Source organism: Oncorhynchus keta, chromosome 31 (genome assembly GCF_023373465.1).
Source record: "Oncorhynchus keta strain PuntledgeMale-10-30-2019 chromosome 31, Oket_V2, whole genome shotgun sequence".
NCBI classification, from domain to species: domain Eukaryota; kingdom Metazoa; phylum Chordata; class Actinopteri; order Salmoniformes; family Salmonidae; genus Oncorhynchus; species Oncorhynchus keta.
In genome coordinates this window covers 1,407,670-1,424,380 of record NC_068451.1, presented here as the reverse complement: position 1 = coordinate 1,424,380, position 16,711 = coordinate 1,407,670, and the positions used below count along the sequence as shown (strand labels likewise).

The following is a 16,711-nucleotide window of genomic DNA, read 5'->3' as shown; positions in this document are numbered from 1 at the left end:
CAGCCCAACATCCGGACTACCTTAAGCCCAACATTGAGCGAGAGGCTGCTGGGCGGAAGAAGGGAGGAACAGCTAACCGCTTCCTCCCACTAACCATCAATGAAGCGATGTGTTCTACAGAGCAGAACTACTGAGCAAACAGAACAGCTCCCTCCGTCCCCACACATGTTCAACACATTTCCCAGCACAAAAACGATAATGGTGTATAAAAAAAAAAAACGAGCGAGCGAAAGATTGACCTAACAATTCCTGCTCTCTCTACAGAAACAATACTAATCGGACTCCGGTGTTAGTTATAGACTATAGGGGTGGAGGCAGAGCATGCTCCCATATCCTATCATAGACAGACAGACGAGGCTGAAGTGTTAAGAGTGGAGACTGTACTAGTGCAGAGGGAATGGTTATAAGCACACTCAACTATCACATGTTCTTTTTTGAAGGGAACCACACAGCTGTTGAGTACACTAAGCAAGCACAACGGACAGTGTCCAAGCAGAAACATTTTTTTTTATTAACACTTAATTTTTTTTTAAAAACGGTATTATGTCCAACAGTGGTTGTGAGGTGGTCCACAGCCCACTCAGCACGTTAATATCCCTTTCGCACTATAATACCGACCAAACCGTGTTGGCTCGCTTTTCCAGCTTTGTTCCAGAAACTACAGGCAATGCTCTACCAGGCCAGCGCAGTACATTTTGGTTTGGCCCAGTTTAAATCAGCTCAATATTGTAAACGTGTTATTAACGTGTTAATAACATATGGTTAATGTGTCTGTTTAGTGGTGTGGGGCTGACTGGTCACTGCCCACTAGCATCTAGACTGTCCGGGAGCAGCTTGGTGAGGATCCAGGAGCAGCTTGGTGAGGATCCGGGAGCAGCTTGGTGAGGATCCGGGAGCAGCTTGGTGAGGATCCAGGAGCAGCTTGGTGAGGATCCGGGAGCAGCTTGGTGAGGATCCAGGAGCAGCTTGGTGAGGATCCGGGAGCAGCTTGGTGAGGATCCGGGAGCAGCTTGGTGAGGATCCGGGAGCAGCTTGGTGAGGATCCGGGAGCAGCTTGGTGAGGATCCAGGAGCAGCTTGGTGAGGATCCGGGAGCAGCTTGGTGAGGATCCAGGAGCAGCTTGGTGAGGGTCCAGGAGCAGCTTGGTGAGAATCCGGGAGCAGCTTGGTGAAGTTCCAGGAGCGCAGTAGCTCAATCTCTGGTCGGAAGAGCTGGTGCTGGAGACCTTGGAACGAGTGGAAGGTGGTCGTCATCCCAGCCTTCTTCAGCACTGCCGTAGTTTCTCCTCCCCACTTATGGAACACCAACTCGTCTCCTGTCCCATGGCCCTGGAACAGCTCTGGGAGGGGGCTCCCCGCCCCTGCCCTCTCCTCCACAGCCTAGCAGGGGGAGAAGAGTCAGTCAGATACTTCTAGACTGCTTACTAGCACACACTATAGGTCCAATATCGCTGTCAGAACCAAGTGCAGCCAACTCCAGATAAATGCAAGGTCTTGGGACTGACATGGAGCATCTTTGAATTGGGACACTGTATATCAATACACCAATATTTCTCTACCACTGTCTGTCGTTCAAAGGACAGTTTACTAGATAGTTGTAGATTTCCGGCACTCTAGTTAAGATTTAGAATATTGCCTGGACACGACATTATGCCCAGTGAGCGCCTCCCTTACCTGATATACTACAGTCCTCGTTGAGAAAGATGGACAGAGCAAAGAATCCTGCTACGCCACGGTGATAACGGTACACTAGGTGGAGGGCCATAGCTCCGCCCATAGAGAAACCCCCTTTGGACGAGGAACAAGACAAAACAGAACATGTCATTGTACTGGGTCCATTAGGTCTCTTTCTGCAGGTATTCACTGAAAATGTGCATCGAATATTGTATCCCAAGTGCTTTTCACGGGAAGATCACATTTTTCAACGGTGCATATTGGGAATAATATAATGTAGCGACATAATAATAAATATATTCATTTATTATTATGTATGAGTAACAGTAGCTTAAGCCATCCTGGCAGTTTAAGCGGTCCGAAGTGGAAAATACTCTGCCTTTGCCTGCGAAAGAAAAGAAAAAACATTCCTTAGTTCCACATCATCAGCTTTTTCGCTCCTCGGGAGTCGGCATCCGTTCACGAGTCCGTCCTTAATCTCACACATCTGGGTACATCTGGGCACACAGCGTACATCTGGGAAAGTGTGCAAGTACCCATCATCCTGTCAGAGGGGGAAGGGAAGAACGGAGATATGAGAGGAAGGGGGAGTTCACACGCTTTGCCCAATGAATAAAACATTTGTCCATGAGATTCTCGGTGTCTTTCTTTACTTCACCGGCTACACTCGTTGAAAAAAAGGTGTTATCTAGAACATAAAAGGGTTCTTTAGCTGTCTACATAGGATAACCCTTTGTAGAAGCCTTTCTGGTACTAGGTAGAACACTTTTGGGACCAGGCAGAGCCTTCTCCTATGGGGACAGCTGAAGAACCTTTTTTTCTAAGAGTATGTACTTTGAGACCGTCTTTCTGGTATACTCTCAATCTCTCATTCCAATCCACGATAACAAACCGCAACCATACATTCACATTCTAATGTCTCCTTCTTTCTTAAACCCCTCCGTGGTGCTGTTTGGTACAGTGCTGCTGTGTGTTTTCGGTGTGTGTGCGAGCCTATATGTGTGAAATCACGACTGTGGTGATAGCTTCTCTTTCCTGAGATTTCCCAGCAAATCCGTGCTTTTCTTAAAGAGTGAAAAACATAAACCCAAAAGCCTGCGGCAGTGGATTTTCCTTGAAAAACTTTTTTTCCACGGAAAGATCTGGCGCTTGTCAGTCCGTCAGCCCTGCAAGTGGACTCTGGGTACAGACCACTTCGTTTCTCCAGTATGCCGAGTGACTCCAATGGGTATTTATAGTTAATGACAAAATGTTATGATTTAGAAAGATAATATTTCAGCAGTCTCTCAGGAACATGTGTTTTTCGAATCACTTTCTCTGGGAGTGGAGTTCAGGGGCTTTTCTGGCGTTCCACACTGGGCCTTTCACACAAACGCTCAGCTCTTTTTTTCTACTCACAACTATTTCTGTAAATGTATATATTTCAGGGCTTGTAGGTTAACCCTTTTCCCACTGTTCCCATCGGTTTCCCCTTTCATGGACGGCTATCATTCGTTCTCTTACAAAGACATAAAACGTTGCGATGCCCCCCTCCCCCCACATATTTCCCGTGGGAACTCTTACCTAGGTTCTAAAATAGTGTTTATGGCACTTGATCTGAGCGGTTTTATGTCATTGTTATTTACACGCAAACCTGATAACCAAAATATTTGGGGAAAAGGATTTGCAGAACCTGAGAATCACTCCGGAAATACTTTTACGGTTCATAATTGGCAGCGTATAAAAGGACAAAGAAACCTGATAACTTGCATTCTTCATTTTATATCATGACGGAGGGAGTTGAGAACACCAAGGCCAAGAGAGAGAGAGAGAGTGATGTGTGTGGAGAGCGAGATCAAGCAAATGGGCAAGTGGAGGGGTGCATAACAGACACATTCAGGGGGGTCATGGAGTTAGGATGTCATGAGGAAGGCAACGAGTGAGGGAGAAAGCATACAGCCAAATCTGACATACAGCCAAAAAGAGACAGGGAAATAAAACAGGCTAAGTAAGACAGCTCTAGTAGCAGCAGAAGTAGTGTGTGTGTGTGTATGTGTGTGTGAGAGAGACACAGTACCTATGATCATCCTGTGTTTAGGTACTCCTGCCCTGACCGCCACCTGTATGACCGCTCCCAGGGAGTTGGCCATGGCGTCTATAGACTCCAAGTGCTCCAGACAGTCCCGTGAGATTTTGTAGTGGTCAAACCACACATTGGACAGAACCCCCCGCATGGGTGTGTATGGCCTGAGGGGTCAACAGAAAACAGAACAAGATTCAAAGTTTGGTTATGTAACGAGGAAAGGTTGGGACAGTGAGGGTCAACTGGGAGGATGAGAAGATTTACCGCTTTCCACAATATCGTGCTGACCCGAACCACACTGGCATGGAAAATGGTCTACTCACATGGTCCATTCATCTCGGCATGGTAGTGTGAAAAGGGTATTAGGCTATGTAGCCTATTTAAATTTCTGTTCAGGGCCCATATTCATAAAGCATCGGTGTGGCATTGCTGATCTAGGATATATAATCGTAATCATTATTATCTAAAAGGCTAAACTGATCCTAGATCCACTCTGAGATGCTTTATGCCCAGATGTTCTACTTGTCTGGGTTAGTTAAGTTATTTTAAAGATGACAGTTGAAGGGCTTTGTCTGTGTGTTGAGGGGTTGGGTATAATTTGTGGAATGTTCCAACAGGGACCTGTTTCAAATACTTTGTAAGGTACAAGGTTGCCAACAAACAAAGCATACAAAGTAGCATGATCACTTCACCTAGCTAACTAGCTGCCGAATAGGCATCAACTCACCACGTAGCTTAATCTTAATGTTTAGGCTACCAGAGTGAGGGCAGACATTTTTTGGGAATAAACGTGATGAGTGAAAAACGTAATGAAATAGCCCGCTCCCTACCCTGTATCTTGTTATGCCACTATACAACTTTGTATACCTTGTTTGTTGGCAACTTTATCTACAAAGTTTTTGGAACAGATTCCTGTTGGAACGTTCCACAAATTATACCCACCCGTGTTGAGGGGTTTCAGCAGCTTGACTGCAGGACTGTATAGGGCATTTACCTGGCTAGGGCTGTGGGATATACCACTCTGATGTGGGGGGAAAGCCAGGTCTGGTAGCGAAACCTATTTGACCCATGCTCGCACTCACTGTCCAGTGGCTTCTGCATGGCAGAAGTGAACAGTTAGCCAATATAACTGACTCACCAGTCACTAGGCTTACAGATCAGAATAATGGTGTCACTAACATCCCTTTCACATGTTGCTGACTGTTGTTGGCATAAACCGTATTTTAAATCATATTGGTGATGCCACAATTACATTTTTTGTTGTTGAGTTGCTCACATTTTTTTCGATGAAAATAATTTTACTATAATATTTGTTTTTAAACATTTGATAGATTATTTTATTTAACATTCATTTTATCTGGGACATATCTGATAAAAGCATAGCATTCTGTTTTTTTTCTCGTGATCAAGGCCAAAGAATAACATTTCCCAATGCTGACTACTCATTTGAATTTATCTACGTAGCTACTGTTATATCTACCTTATTAATTTGCCACAGTAGGCCATATCATAACTCAGAGTTGCGTTGAAGCCACATAGTTTGTATAGTTATGAAGTTCAAAGACAGTCCTGTCTGTCCATCACAGTACAAAAGCTATCAGTATCTCATTTGAATGTACTCTGGCTATGCTACAGGCTAGGCTATAGGTAGGTAACCTACTAAAACACCCAGTTATTATGAGGCTAGTTCAGCGTAGTTACTGTTGAATAAATGTCACTAAACATAGAGAGCATTGCAAAATGTAAACACCTGAGCCGTGTAAAGAAGATGACTGATGCAGAGTCTTTCCACGTTGGAGATGCAACACAATTTGTGTAGAAGTTTGCTGCTCCGTACGGCAGCCATGACTTCTGTTCGTGTCGCGCGAGATTTACAGAGCAGACAGACAGACAGACATCTGTGATTGGATAGACGCAGAGCACAGATTACCAAAACCTAAACTCCCGATAGGTTGTTCGACTGCAAGTTTTGCTCCATCATGATGATACAAAGACTAGGGACGCTGCATACGCGCACACTCCAATGCGAACAGGTATTTGCTACATTATTTTAGTTTTGCCATGAAGGCAACATTTGATAAGTTACTACAATACATTTTCACTTCCCCTATGTAGGCTAATCATGTCAGAATTAATGGTCAAAGGACCAATTTTCCCCTTATGCTATTTAGAGCCACAAAAGTATGAGCTTACGTAGCCCCACAAAAACGGATAAAGCACTGCCTGGTCCAGTGTTTCAGTGTGCTCTATCATGTGTGCAGTGATTTAATGGAATGTCTGGATCTACAAATCAGTTTAAACACATTCTAAGGTCTTATCTTTTATAAACATAGGCCTGTTTTACTTAGATTCGGGTCATTTTTAGTTGCCTTGGACCACACAAACTGTGTCCCAACCCTGACCCCCAATAATGTTGCAGTGCGGGATCAGCTTGAAAGTGGGTGGCTGTATCTTGCTGTGCCAAATACCAAAACTATAAACCCACTCAGGGGTCATTCCCTCCATTTTGTGTAATAGGACAGACCATACATATTTCATGAAACGTTCCCTAAAATGTTTTACATGGGAATCTCCCCTGTTTAGAATAGTCTGTTGATGTGAAACCTGATATTAGGCATACATGTCTGGGTCATGGTGTCCGTGCCATGTAATACTGTTGTCCTTTTATTCCTTATTTGACAGGGCACAATGGTTGCATGACAAAAGAATGCACAGGTCTCTTGGAGGTTGATCCATGAGTATGTGTGAATATGGGGTAAAAACATGACACATTCACGCAATCATTAACACACTTAAAATATATATAAGTCAGTGAGCAGCACAAATTTGTGCTTGAATTGTTTTTATGATCATTTCTTGGTTTAAATAGCCTCTCTACGTTGAAATAAATATTCAATAAATCTAATTTGGGTTGTGTGTGAGTTGTTCAAAATAACACAAATGTGTTTCACATTTCATTGAAGCTAAGTATGGCCTTGTTCTGGATGGCTCATGTTTTGGATGGCATGCTGGAATGAATTCCCTCTGAGTGATTCATGGTGCTGATCGATAAGTAAACTCACTGTTGCCTTTCAACCTGGATTCAGAAGTAGACGTAACGTACTGTAGTAAATGTAAAAATGTGTACGATATGTTACAAATTTGCTAAAAGTATGATATGTTCCAATTTGTTATGGCTAGGTAGCTATGTGGCTAACGTTAGCTAAACTAGGGGGTACGGTTAGGGTTAGGAGTTAGGTCAAATGGTTAAGGTTACAGTTCGGGTTAGCTAACATGCTAAGTAGTAAGTAATTGCAAAGTTTCTAATTAGCTAAAATGCCAAAGTTATCCATGATGAGATTTGAACACGCAACCTTTGGGTTGCTAGACTTTTACATTATATGCCTTGCCATCCATCCCGAACCAACCACCCTACTTTTGGCTTTGCCTTAAGTAACCTTGTGTGTTATGTAACCATACCAAACGTAATTTATCACACAAATTGTAGTGTTCCAGATTTATGTTTACTATGTTGGGTCTAGTCTATGCTGTGCCTTTAACCTGCATTGAGTTCTATGTGACAAGTATCTCACCTCACACTTTATCGTCAGTGTTGTACTCATGCATGCCATTCTTACACACCAACATGTCCCTGTGCTAACCTTGCCCAGTTCTATCCTCGCCTGTTTGTTATTGCCTACGATAGCATCTGGGTGTGCTCGTGTTGGTGTTCAAGTGTGCTACCTTGCTTCCGTGAGACACCCGTTGCAGCAGTGTCATAACATATTTGTGAGGGTTTGCAGGTTTTAACCAAACAGTGAAAAAAAGATCAAACAAGGTTGCTTGTTCCAAAGATAATTTTAGCACTCATACCCATCCCCCTCACAAACAAGCACTTTCTCATTCAAATTCTAACTCAGGTTAACCTATAAGTGTCTAAGTCATGTGGCTCATAGTAATAACTAATAGTAATAGCACATACAAGTCCAAAAGAGAGAGAACAATCTGATAAAACTCTCACTATTTGTGTTTGAAAGTGAGAGAGAGAGAGAGGAGAGAAAGAAAGAAAGAAAGAAAGAGAGAGAGAGAGAGAGAGAGAGAGAGAGAGAAGGAAAGATTTAGAGTGGGGTCAGGTTGTAAGTAAAGCATTGCAGTGGGTCTGGCGCTCTCTCAGGCTCTCAGAGGTTGGTTGTTATAAACAGTAAATAGTAGAGGCTCTGGTGGCCCACCGACAGTAGCTGTGGAAGACATAAATCAAACTGTGATTCTTTCAGCAGTTCTGTTATATACTGAGTCAGAACTAAACATGCCACACACACACACACAAACAGGTTTCTTAGGGCAATAAATAGCTGATCTGGCTTCATTTAGGTACCCAAATCCCCCAGAGCTTTACGCCAGATGCTGTCTTCTCCTATATGTCTTCTCCTATAACTATATATATATTTTTCGAAGTGAAATAAAAATGGGAGACGTTGAGCCGTAGAGGACACTTTGATCGCAGCCATTTTTCACCCTGCTGTTTTTCTTTTGCCTTTCATTTTTTACTTTTCTCTCTCAACACGTGAGCTCACTGGCGAGCCCTTGGAGGGCTGCCGTGGAAAGGTAGCATCTTCACATTGATCAGTGATGATAAAATAATCACCACACTCAGGTTGAGGGGAGAGATGAGTTAAACAACTCATCACTCTCCCGACTCAGAGGTCTTTCTGTGATTCAGGTCCATGAGGGCCTTTTTATTTATAGAGGGAATTTAGTTAGCAATAGGAAATATGCCAGCAATGGAAACTTGTTCTCCCCTCTCCAAGCTACAGGGGATTTGTTTGATCTTACAGAGTACACTCATAACTTAAATGGACTCAACATGGACCCACGACACAGCAGTCACATATTAATCAAACTTCAGTCCACTTCAAATCACACATGATAAGAATTACATCACCTGACTCCTAGCTCTGAAACTATACATATCTATGGCCTTGTGTCATCTAGATATCAGTGTTTTATTACTATACTACTGCACATGATTCCATACACAACTACCCGTATTGGTTCTGCCAAGGCTTCTGAACTGTTTGCAGTAACAATTTATTTGTGCCTACTATTTGATCCGTGCCATGGATGTACTACAGGTTAGTATCCTCTTGGCAGAGGCTCCAGGTCACTGTATGACCAGGACCTGCCCTCACTCCCTGTATAGTGCTGATGCCACTGACTTTATTGACCTGCATGTCCCGCCCCACGATACAGTGCTGCCTTGACTGCTCTCTCGCTGCGTTTTATGGCCTCACTTCAAAGCTCCCTGCTGCATCCCTGCCAGAGAGCGCCACATAACTCAGCCAACATAAAAGTATGGCTGACCATACATTTTTACGGAGAGAAAAACCAAAGTAAACACAATGGGCTCCTAACAAGCAAACTAACAGAGGAACAATACCACCGCCTCTGTCCCTGATAATTTGGAACCAGGTAAGTCAGCTGTTGACAGTTTTGCCTTTAATATCTGTAATTGTATCTTCATTATGTACCCAATCCATAATTCCTCCTACCTACAGCGGTGCAAAGGTATTGGGTTTTCAGGAATGCGCAATGGGAGGCCAAGGAATTTTTTGCCGATGTGACTTTAATTTCAGGGTTCGCTTTGATGTGGATGGATGTATTCTCCATTCTCTCCCTTACCGAGAAAATCAGAAGCATACATGTCAGCACAAAGGTCAACTGGGAAAGTGTACTGTTACTGAGACGTTTACACAACCAATTTGATGTTTAAGAGCAGGGTTTGGAAATAATCATCTTTATGCTCTCTTGACCTTTTTATCAGAGCTATGAATATCCACTATCTCTATCCTCTCTCAGATACCACTGCATCCATAGCCCCACCTCATCAACCCCATTGGCCCTGTCATATTACTGTAGCCTCCCTTCTCTAACAGTGTTCCTTCTGTGAAAGTCTGCTGTCAGTGCAGGAAAAACTTGGGGTATAGAATTTGCCTCTAAGCCCTGGTCCAGGGAATGTATGGTTCATTGGCTTATAGTGGTTAAGGTTAGACGCGGGCTAGGGAAAGCTGATCCTAGACCAGCGCTCAGGGCCAGGGCCAACGTCTCCCCAGAGTATTGGGGAAGCACCTGCTCTCCCCGGGCCTATGATTTAACCATAACACAGAGCTTCTGTAGCTCTCCTGACTTCGGACAGGTTTCCATTGCACAGGAAAAAGGGAAGCAGTGTTTACTGAGCTGCGAGCAGTCACAGTTTGGGGTCCTGCCAACTTCCAACTGTATTTTTGGAAAATAAAGGGCGAAGTGAGAGCATCGCCACAGCATTTTGCACGGCACAGGCTCCACTCTGGGTTGATTTTGGATGGAGGAGGCACCTCTGGAATGGATCTTCCCTCTTTGTTTTGAAGGACCTGTCATGGAGAATGACTAAGAAGCAGGAATTTTGAGAGGCATGGAATAGAGAGGGAGAGAGAAATTCAGAGACCAAGTGATGCAACACTCAGTCTTGTATAATGACTCATTTGACCCCCCCACACACAAATTAGAATGACCCTTGTAATATTTTGGTTGTGTCTGAGACCATATTGAATGTAATATTTCAAGCAGATAAGCCCCAACCGAGTCACTGTCGTTTATCTGACTGGCTGGATAGGGAGAGATGCAGGAGGATTTGTAATGTGTGAAATCCAATATTCTCCAGGAAAGGAGAAGTTCGATAGCTCCTGATCTAATTTGCTCCCTTTCCCCTCTACCCCACCCCAAAACATTCTGTTCCCACATCATTAGATTCTGATGCCCCATCCCAGGGGTGTCACATCCCGTCACATCCCACACCCTGGCCCTTCCTCTCACCTTGCTTTGAAATCAGACATGGGAAGAAAATAGGAAGTTATTTGTTATTCTTCCCCTCCCTCTTTCATTCTTCTGCGGAGAAAGGTTGAAAACCCCAAAAAATTATTTTTAAAAAGTAATTGTGGTGTTACACAAATGTGCCACATCCCCACATGCCTTGGACTTGAGATGCTCGACCCTGCAAAAGCTACTGTTCAACTGTTTAACTGTTTATGTCTCTTTAAAAAGTCATAGTCTATCTAAAGCCCTATTGGCACCATGGTCCATGCCCCCTTGAGACACTGACCTTGTGTGTGTCTTTGCAGCAGCGCCATGGTAGAGTGTTTGAAGCCTCAGGTACAATGACTATCACTTTCATTCCATGTCAGCTCAGCTGCCACTGGCAATTTCTGAAATGACACTGCAGGGCTGTTGCTAACCAATGTCCACTCTAGCATCCGCTCCCAGCTTCTATTCCTGTCGCCGCCGAGCAGCAGATGCTGGGAATCTGCCAGCCGGAATATAAAAAAGGGCCAGACGATGATGGTGCCCCCTCCAACAGAACTGACTTGATTTCAAAGAGAGAGAGAGAGAGAGAGAGAGAGACATAGAGAAAGAAAAAGAGAAAGAGAGGTGGTATGGGGGCCAATGGTAGGGGCAAGGGGGATCATTAATTTGGGGTCTTGAGTTACGGGCTCACATGCAACACTGAATGGCTTTCACTGACAGGTGACATGGATCTCCCCAGAGACAGAGGCAGAATTCCAAACACTTTGGTCTAAAGAACACAAGGGTAGGGGCAATTCTCTCTGTGGCGGAGAGAGAATAGTTGGGCGACCAGATTTGAAGGTGAAGGGTCATAAATCTCAGTTATCAACACAGCAGTGACTAATGAGGTCCACACACTCTAAACTCCCTGATCGGATCTTAGCTGTGCAGCCTGGGACTGGGTTTGGCATGTTTCCTGGCGGCGGAAAGTACGAGGGTGAAGGGTCAGAGGTCTTGTTAGTGATAGGGTGGATAAGTAGTGAGTAAAGGAAGCTGAGCGCTACTTTGTCTGTCTTTCATTACTTTATTTCATTCTATCTTTTGATTGCGCTGTAATATTGAGATGAAAACGGGAGGAAACTGTTTCAGTATGATATGTTAGATAAAGGAATAAAGACAGACACCAATGTCAGGTTCAATAGCCTTGTTTGTGCATTGTACAAATCCCTACAACTGGAGTCCGGGGAACAGTCCGGCTCGTCGAATACCTATCAACTGGACTCCGTAACATCATCCTTTTAAATAGAAAGTGCAAACATAAAGGCATAACATTACATTTTTAACAGTCAGGTCATAACAATAGAAAAAGCATGACATTTTCTTTTTTACTTCAGTTGTCATCTTCCTTTTTTAATTTCAATTTAATTATTCAAGAAAAAATATCGATTTTAATTAAACGAGGGCAAGTTAACAGTCCCTTGCTTACAGAGTAAGCCTGTCCGGTGGCTTGCACAGCCGACCCACCCGTGAGTAAGTATTGGCTCTGACAGGGTTAGGATTAGGGGCACGAGCTGTAGAGCTTGGTGGGGTAGAAGCCTCACCTTCAGTTGGCCCATGTCTCAATTCTGCACACCTTACCCTTAGGCCTGGACTGTGATCCAGCTCATCTAGGTGAGTGTATGGCGTGTTCTGGTTTGTCTGCTCTGCTACGCGCAGATCCACCCGATTGCGACGATAGAGGGAGCCACCAACATCCACCAGGTAAGAACGTGGTGCAACTCTCTGCAGGCATGTGCCCAGCCTCCAAAGTCCTGTGTGGTCTCCCGGCAGCGGTTTCATCCTTATCGTTTCACCCACCTCCAGCTCTGGTAGGTCTCGAGCAGTCCGGTCGTAGAAGCACTTAGCGAGCTGCTTTCTGTGACGCAGTTTGTCCGTGACGCCAACCATGACGCAGGGCTCAAGTAGCTTGTTAGCTACTGGGATGGTAGTCTTCAGATGTCTGGACAGAAGGCGTTGTGCTGGGCTGCTGTCCATGTTTTTGGTGGGTGTGTTCCTCCACTGTAAGATCGCTTTCCATGGGTCGTTGCTGTCGCGCAAGGCCCTGCTTAACAGGTTTTTTGCAATCTTGACAGCTGATTCTGCCTTGCCATTTGCTTTTGGGTGTCTTGGAGAGGAGGTCACGTGGTCAAACTCCCATTCTGAGGCGAAACGCTTGAACTGTGCAGTGAATTGTGGGCCATTGTCCGTGATTACCTTGTCAGGCTGACCTTGCCTTGCAAACTGCGCCTTGCAGAGCTTTATGACCGTCTCTGCAGACAAGTCAGGGAGCAGTTCAATTTCCCAAAAGTCAGAGTAGTGATCAACGATGAGAAGATAGTCCTTTTGTCTGTGGCTGAATAAGTCCATGCTGACGATTTGCCTGGCCCTTGTGGACAGTTCGTGTGACATCATGGTTTCCTTTTGCTGTTCATGAGCGTACTCGTTGCATGTGGTACAGTTGCTGACAAAGTCTTTCATTTCTGCTTGCATGTTTGGCCAGTATAATGTTTCACGAGCCTGGCGGTAGCATGCATCACCTCCAACGTGACTGGAGTGTATGCGGGTAAGCATCTCTGGACGTAGTGATTTGGGAATAATGACCTTCTGACCTCTGAACAAGATGCCATTGTGCACGCTGATCTCATCTCGAAAGGTCCAGTATTCTCTCACTGTGAAAGGTGTCTCCTCTTTCAGGTATGGCCAACCTGCGAGAGCCATGGACTTCAGTGACTGTAGGCGTTCGTCCTTGTCAGTGTGTTGCCTTATCTGGGCTAGGCGGTGATCTGTGACGTTTAAGTAGTCTGCCTGATTGATCTGTTGAACATCTTGTTGTTCCTGCTGTAGCGAACATCAGGCCTGCCGCTGATGGACAGTGCCTCTGCCTGTACATTGTGTTGTTGCCCTGCTCAGTGTGTCGCTGATGTACATCTCTGGTCCTGGCTTGTAAATGACCTTCAGGCTGTAGTTTTGCAGAGTCAGGAGCATGCTATGAAGCCTCTTGGGCGCGTTGAGGAGAGGTTTACTGAATATGGCAATGAGTGGTTTGTGGTCAGTTTCAGCGATGACCAGGTCTCGCCCATATAAGTAGTGATGGAATCGCTGGCAGGAGAAGACGATGCTGAGGCACTCTTTCTCAATTTGTGCATAGTTTTGTTCGGTGGGGGTGAGCGCTCTTGAGGCAAACGCAACGGGCTGGCCTTCCTGCATAAGGCAGCATCCAAGTCCCCTTTGGCTGGAGTCGCTCTGGATTGTGACAGGCTTCATGACGTCGTAGTAGCGCAACACTGGCATGGATGAAGCCAGAGATTTCATCTCCTGCACTGCGGCCTCGTGCTTGGGTAGCCAGTGCCATGGTGTGTCTTTGTCCAGCAACCGGCGCAGAGGCTCACAGACTGCTGATAGGTGTGGCATGAACTTTGCAAGATAGTTTGCAAAGCCGATGAGACGCTGTACTCCTTTTGCATCAGACGGGTTCGGCATGTCGAGGATCGCTCTGACCTTGTCTGGGTCCGGCTTCAGGCCTTTTGCCGAGAGAATGTGGCCATGGAAGTGGACGTCTTTCACCTTGAACTGCAGCTTCTTCAGGCCAAGGCGAAGCTTAACTGATCGGCAGCGCTCCATCAGTGCCAGGAGCTTCACATCGTGGTCGCGTACTGTTTCTTCGTCTGTGTCACCACAGCCTACGATCAGGACATCATCAGCGATGGGTTCAATGCCTTTGAGCCCAGCCAGTAACTCGTGCTGCTTACGTTGGTATATCTCAGGCGCCACTGAGACACCAAACGGGAGCTTGAGCCAGTGTTTACGACCCCAGGGGGTCCAGAAGGTAGTCATGAGGCTGCTTTCTTCATCCAGCTTGCATTGAAGGAATGCATCTCGGGCATCCAGGTGACAATCCTGGCCTAATCCACTTCAAAGTGTACCTCCCCAGGCACAGATTCAACGGGCATGTTGAATACATTGTCATATCTGCTAAGTAGTTGTTCTTTGGACAGGGGTCCATGCTGGACATGATCCACAATGTGCAGGTCATTTGGTACAGTGAACTGCATCAGTCCCAGGCGTTCGCATGTAGAGCCTGAGAGGAGAGGATGTTGACTGGTTTTTACAATCTCAAACTCCATCTTGTGTTTGCGTCCCCGAATAACACATTCGGTCTCAAAGGTGCCCATAGAGCTCATTAGCTCTCCTGAGTAGAGCTTTAGTCTAGTATCGATGGGCAATAGATGTGTGTCACGTGCCAGATTGATTTTGTCTTTGTAGCTCATTACGTTGCATGTAAGCACCAGAATCCAGTTGACATTGTTGTTGCTTGTTGTGTAATCGTAGTGTCACAAACCATTTCTTCCCTCTTGAGTGTACAGCCCCAATGGATTCATGCATGTAAATGTCACTTTCACTTTTCAGCTCTGAACAATGAGTGACATCATCAACACAGTGAATCTTGCCCTCACTCACCCTTCTTTTGCTTTTGAGACACACTTTTGCAAAATTACTATTAGTTCCACAAGCTCTGCATGGTTTTCCGGGCAGTGCTCTTTGCCACGTGTGTGTGTATTCCCACAGTATTTACATGCTACGGGGCTCTCTGTGTTCACCGTTCGTGGTGCATTGCTCTGCCTCGATTGGTTTAGTCTGAATGTCTGCCTAGCAACAGCGTGAACGGTATCAACGTCGGAGCGTGGGGTTTGGATTTCCATTGCTCTCATTCTCATGTCAGTGACTTCAGCAGTGCGGCACATTTCGATGGCAGTTACTAATGTTAAGTCTCTCTCTCTCAGTAGACGCCGGCGTGTATCCTCATTTGCAATTCCCAGCACTATTTTGTCACGAATCAATTCATCTTTCAATCCCCGTATTCCCAAGTGGCGGATTTCTCTCAAACGGGTTATAAAGTTGTGTACTGACTCACCCTCTTCCTGTTTACAGCTTCCGAAAACGAACCGCTCATAAATTACGTTTCTGGCGGGTTTGAAGTAATTCTCCAATGCATCCAATATAGCCTTTGCATCACACTGTTGTCGTGCTGTGAGGGTGAGATTGTGCCGGTAGATATGCCTGCATTCGCTGCCCATTAAACTCCTCAGAGTTGCAGCTTGTACCTCGTTGGGTTTCTCATGTAGACCGGTCGCCAGCGCATAGTCCTCGAATTCATCCCTGAAGTTGTCCCAATTAGTATTCCAGTCCCCTGTGAGAACCATGGGATTTGGTGGCGGAATGTTCGCTGCCATAGCAATGGAATATGAGATTTCTTTGCCTTCAGTCATCGACGTAGGTAGTGATGCTAGCTAGCCAGCTAACAACGAGTTGATCAGTGTTGTGAGTAGGAAACGGCGTGTGTTCGCATATGGAACGTAACTGCGCCTATACTGTACTTAGCTACAAAAATAACAAACATGTGTTTTCCGAGCCACTTCTGATACCATGTTTCAGTATGATATGTTAGATAAAGGAATAAAGACAGACACCAAATGTCAGGTTCAATAGCCTTGTTTGTGCATTGTACAAATCCCTACAACTGGAGTCCGGGGAACAGTCCGGCTAGTCGATTACCTATCAACTAGACTCCGTAACAGAAACCTCAGGGTGCAACATGAACTTTCTATTTTTAGATGCAGTCAGAAACCCACGTTTTATTATGTTTATTTATAAAAGAAATGCCGGGAAATAATGTTCCGTTCCACATATGTTTTCATGTATGTATATCCCCGGTGCACCAAGGACTTTATGTTTAAAAGTGAGAAAAGAATGATTTGCAACACTTGCGAGTAACCGAGCTGCCATATATTCTAAACACAATTAAAGTAGTGTTTGCTACTATAGCAACACCCCGTGCCATAGCAACCTGGAAGAATCCCACACATTTAATTTGGGTGTGTTTCAGAGAGGAGAATTTCAGAAGTTCAAGGTAAACATGTGCTATGTAACAGTTTCTGTGTGTGTGTGTGTGTGTGTGTGTGTGTGTGTGTGTGTGTGTGTGTGTGTGTGTGTGTGTGTGTGTGTGTGTGTGTGTGTGTGTGTGTGTGTGTGTGTGTGTGTGTGTGTGTGTGTGTGTGTGCCAGAAGTCCTCACAAGAATATTAAACCAACAAAAATTCAGAGAAGTGAGGATATTTTACTGGTCCTCACTTGTAAAAGGATAT

General features: G+C 45.0%; 1 pseudogene; it reads right to left on the bottom strand.

Annotated features, from left to right (window-relative positions):
- Window positions 1–489: 489 nt before the first annotated feature.
- On the bottom strand, window positions 490–3,139 carry LOC118364103 (uncharacterized; annotated as a pseudogene).
- Between the last annotated feature and the right edge of the window lie 13,572 nt (window positions 3,140–16,711).